General features: G+C 39.1%; 1 long non-coding RNA gene across 1 annotated transcript; it reads right to left on the minus strand.

Annotated features, from left to right (window-relative positions):
* Nucleotides 1–1,864: 1,864 nt before the first annotated feature.
* Nucleotides 1,865–2,706, minus strand: LOC119548224. The gene is made up of 3 exons (XR_005219282.1): nucleotides 2,206–2,706; nucleotides 2,067–2,148; nucleotides 1,865–2,012 (listed from the first exon to the last, which is right to left on the minus strand). It is a non-coding gene; the product is annotated as an uncharacterized LOC119548224 (long non-coding RNA).
* Nucleotides 2,707–5,380: the final 2,674 nt, after the last annotated feature.

Raw genomic sequence — 5,380 nt, forward strand, 5'->3', positions numbered from 1 at the left:
GGATCGTATTTATATATACTGCACACATTTCGATATGCCTTGGTTTTGGTCAAGCCGAGATCTTTTGTTGCTGCAGATATGTGAAACTTCCTGTAGTCAAGTTGTTGTGAGATCAGTTGAGTTGCGCTGAGAGGGTGTGTCTCCGGCGTAAGAGTTCCTTTCATCTTGGGATAATTGGTGGTAAGGATGTCCAGCCCTGCGCTTTATAAGTATTATCAAATCGCACCCACCGAAATGTGGTTCCCATGGGTAAAAGGCAAGTTTGAATACCCTTTTTATTTGGCAAAAGAGTACCTATCATTTAAATATCAGTTAAATGTTCATAATAGAGCTTCAAAATGAGTTTCGAACTTAATATATTATTTTTTCTATTTCAAGGAATTTCTAGTTGGACAAAATAAGAATGTCTATAATGTTGCGCTTGTAGATCTAAAAAAAAGTATTCAAAGTAAGAATTCTTTTAACCCCGCTGCGCCATATCTCACCATTAATTACCTGCGATCCTGGCGTCACCAAAGCCACAAAGAAATCGAAATGCCCGAGGGCTTCCTCTTTATTTTTCGGCAAGGGAAGGGCATCCTCAAAAACCAACAACAGGAACAACGCGGCCAACAAAAACATCGAGGGCAGGCAATGAGGAAAAAGAACAACAAACAATAAGCCAAGGCAAAGTTAAACAAAGTTGGCGCACCAACTCACTCTCTTTTTCGGATCTCGGATCGGATCGACTTGGATCGGGTGGGATTTGGATGGGATCGGGTTGGGATCGGGACCGGGATCGGGCACAAGGGTCAGGCTAAAGGGCCCAGGCAAACAAAGGAGTGCGTTGATGTCGATGAAGACGGCCACAAAAGCGCCCCGATGCGATGATCGCTCCAGTCGGTGGTTCTTCTCCTTACACTTCCTCGCCTCGATCCTCAGCTCAGACTTACACTTCTCCAAAAAAGGATTTCATTTGTAAAAAGAAAATATTGATTTTTTAATGCCTGATGTATTTTTAAATAACAAATGTTCTTGATTAAACCGCAACAACGATATCAAAAATAATAAAAAAGAGGTTGAGTTTAAGCCGAAGCCATTGCAGACAGGAAAAACTGCTTGATTGTATTGGCTCTGAAATTAATAGAACATTATTACAAGTATCTAAAACGATCTACATTTCTAAAATCTTTTGATACTCCATCGTTAGTTTATTGAGTTCCGAAATGTTATTTATATTTTATAGTATAAAAATATTTTGGTGAAAAATGTTATTGCTGTTTAATGGAATATTACGTTCTTATACCTGATTTAATTTTTAAAATTATATACTTTCTATTCGACATATATACATTCTTAGTTATAACAGCTAAAAAGTTCTGCAAAAGTAAAAAACTAACCACACAAATTTAAATAATTTACTTATAATGATTAATAAAATATTTTTCCTGAGTGCAGGGTCTCGACCTAAATGAGCTCGCATCCGTTGACTGGGAATCGTAGTGGGCACCCAGGCGCACCCCCTCCCCCTTCCTCACCCTACTCCTCACCTGACCTTGCTCCTTTGTTCGGGCTTTATTTTCTTATATGTATGGTACTCATGTGTGTTTGTGCAAACCTGACGCCCATTCGCGCGCACCTTTGGAATTCGGTGGCCGCGAACGCTGCATAATGGAAGCCAAATGATGGGAAACTTTTTTGTGGCCCCGATCCGACAGACAGGCAACTTCGAAGGGAGGTGGTGCGGGGACGGAAAGGGGCAGAAAAACAAAACTAATTAGGCATAAAGTGCGTGTAATTATAAAATAAATTAAAGTCGAGCACTGACACTCCACATCGCCCGGTGGATCGATTGACCTTTTTGTAACTCAATTACAATCGTCAGATCGTCTTTGTCGAGTTGGCCACCCAGATGGGAAAGGAATGGACTGCACGGAGAAAAGAGTAGATCATTTGATATTTGATGTAAAAAATCCATATTATTGTAGTTAATAGTGTTAAAATTGAATTATGAGCAGTTTGTCATAAGTCACCTAAGTAAAAAATGATTGATTAAAGATATTAATAACAATATTAATAATTATTACCACTTCGAAGAAAGAATATATATCGATGGATTTTTAAATTAAATATAAAGCTACTTGCTAGGGATACACGTTATATGGATTTCTGTATTGAAAAAAAGAATTCATTAAAAGATATATCATTTAAATATCAATGACTTACCTCAAGAGCACATTAAATATTCCAAAGATATATATATAAATTCCAAAATATTTCTCCGTGCATTGCGAATCGGAAAGGGTTATGTGCAGTCCAGTCCCGATGTCCAGCGCAGCTGTCGCGTCTTTAGCCAAAAATGGCAATGTTTACATGCGTGTCGCCTTCGGCCAATGGGACACCCATATCCAATAGCCGCGTCCAGCAGCATCCCAACCCCATCCCATTCCATAAACGCTTCGCAAACACTTTTTGCGTGCTGTTAATTACATGGTCGGGAGTCTGGTCTAGTCGGTCTCAGAGGGCATTACCAGTTGCCCGTTGCGCCTCTGGTGGTCTCCTCCTGGTGCCTGGTGCCTGGTGCCTGGTCATTGCTTCCTGGTAGCGACAATCCCAGAACTTGTCGCCCATGTTAACAGGCCGCGGCTCGATGATTGATAGCCATAGGCACTAGGCCAACAACTCAGTCATGGTTAGGGCATACAAATCAATAGCCGAGAACTGATCGAGTATGGGATGAGATATTAGCACAAATAAAAAAGAGTACTTGGATTTTATAAATCTAAATCTATTATTATAAATGCTTTACTTTTTATTGAATTGCAAAATATTAAGACAAATATTTAATTATCAGGGCTAAGAAAGCATTAAAACGGCATTAAAAAAATGTATAAAAGTCCTAGTAAAAATATCTTAAATTGCACATTTGCTTGAGACTATAAGTACAATATAAATATTATACTATATTTATACATAAATGACTTCTAAAAATCTGTAAGGAAAAGATAATACAAACAAATACAAAATATATTAAGAATAAAAATATTAATAATGGAAGGTGCTTTTACGGGATAAATATCAGTTTACAGTATTTTTTTATTTCCAAATAATTACATCTAACAACTGGGCATACTTAGAAACACTTTTGTATCTCAGATCTCCCAAGTCGGGATGCCTTATAGGGAGACCTTTTCCCCAAAAGAGGAAATAGCGCTAAGAGAGACTGAACCCAAGGCGAAAACCTCTGGTGTTTCAGTCGTAGGTCACTTACATTTCTTTGCCTAATCCGCCAAATTCTCACGCCTCGCAACAATTGCCACTTAATTAACGCACACACACTTCGGGGGGCTTGAGTCGAAAATTTTCATTGTGCTTAAAGGGCCAAAAGAGTGAAAAAGCCGTGGAAGGAGGGGGGTGCAGGGGAAGCTTGAAAGTCTTGTCATGCCAAGAAGTGCGCGTGCCGGGAATGCCAAGTCAATGAGATGCCCCCATCGCGATATATTGCCCATTCCGAGCCGATCTGTTGCAATTTCCAAATCAAACAGCGCGCGAAACGTGTGGCGTCTGCAATTACAACACAAAAGAGGAGCATGGCCCGGTGGCGAGGGCACCGGAGCTGGCGGGGATCGGGGCACTACATGCTCCAAACATGACGAACAACAACTGTCATTGTCACATCCACATCAGCGGCCAAAGAGTCGACCATCGAACGCTCATGCGCAATGGCAAACCATCGATCCGCTGATCGGTGATCGGTGATCGGTGATCAACCGGCGAGCGATTGACGACCGAGCGGAGGAAGATGACCGACATGGGGATCCCGATCCGCTTTTTTGTGCCCCATTCTTCTTTTCTCATTTCTTTTCGTCCAGGTTCTCGATGGGTATGTCATTTTGGCCTAAAAGTCGGATCAAATCGCATGAAATTTTGTTTAAACGGGTTGTTTTGCAGGATTTCGGTTTGTAAGTCTGAAATAAAGTTGAATTTTCATTTTTGTAACATCAGCTTTTAATAATAAAACAATTCTATAACATTGAAAAAATCCTAACTTATTAAAAAAAAGTTGAGGACCCACCAAATTATAAAAAAGTATAGAAAATATTATAAATCCACTGTTTTATTACTTTATAATGGGCTAGAATATTAAAATGGGTTATGATATTTCGTAAGATTTAACTCCAAGTCCAAGTCAAATATAATAAACATTGATGACTTTTTTCTGTCATATTCATTTCATTAACATTGCATTTAAATTTCAATTAACTGCCATTATTGTATATTGATTTCATTAACTTTGTATAAATATTAAAATATATTATTCAAATTTCTTGCTATGTTTGCAGGGTACATCGAGCTTCGTCCCCTTAAGTTCTACTTTCTTCCGTATTTTTTTGATTTTGTATGCTGGACGGGCTGTTTATAGTGGACGACGCTGGCGACTTGCAATTCATTAGGCCTCCTGACCATTTTTGGGACGAGCGTGCGCCGCTTTTGGTCTCTCGCCTCGGCGGACGCAACTGCAATAGCCACAATAACTGCAACAGCAGCAGCCACTGCCATGCCAACATAATCTTAATCCGCTCGTTAGTTTTATTGATTAGGAGCAATGTCTCCTCGGACCAGACAGCGACAACACACCAGGACTACGACTCATCGGAGACAACAATTGTCGCCTCGCGGTGCCAACTAAATAACAACAATGGCACATCACTCTCTAACTAGGCGTACTATGTGCCCCGTGGGGTTATGAGATGCCCAATAATGCCAGTAAGCCCAATAGGTTGGCAGGGGCTGCCTTTGAGTAGCACAGAAAGAAGTTTCACAATTGTATATTATTACAAAGTGAAATCAATCAATATAAAAATTAAACATTTTACCAAGACATATTAAATAAAAATTGTATTTTCTTGGAAAAGACTTGGCTTATAAGATATAAATTTATTTTTAAGTCGACTCTTGATGTCAACTTAATCATTATATAGATAAAAGGTAGAACTTCCTCTTGACCTAACCTACTCAAAAAATTAAGCAAATATTGAATTTTTAAACAGACCGATATTTGATACTTTGTTTAATTGTTTTTTTTCGGTGCATCGTTGGGGGCAACAGATTGTGAATCATTTTCCGACCATTGGAAAGCTATTCTCTAATTACAAGTGACATAATGGGGATATAGAATGAGTTAGGGTACGTGTTGTCCATATGAGGTCACATGGAGAGGCTGATGTGAAATGATTTGATCTGTGAATAAGGTGATCTTTAGTATTTAATAAAGGTATTATTTGCCAGAGATGGGCTTGATTGAACGACCTTTCGAAACCAGAGCGAACAAATAGATAGGGATCTACTTTTAGTTCAAGGTCCTTGAAAAATCACCGGCTAATCAAACATCTCTGTGGAA

This window comes from Drosophila subpulchrella, chromosome 2L, assembly GCF_014743375.2.
Source record: "Drosophila subpulchrella strain 33 F10 #4 breed RU33 chromosome 2L, RU_Dsub_v1.1 Primary Assembly, whole genome shotgun sequence".
In the NCBI taxonomy this organism is placed as follows: domain Eukaryota; kingdom Metazoa; phylum Arthropoda; class Insecta; order Diptera; family Drosophilidae; genus Drosophila; species Drosophila subpulchrella.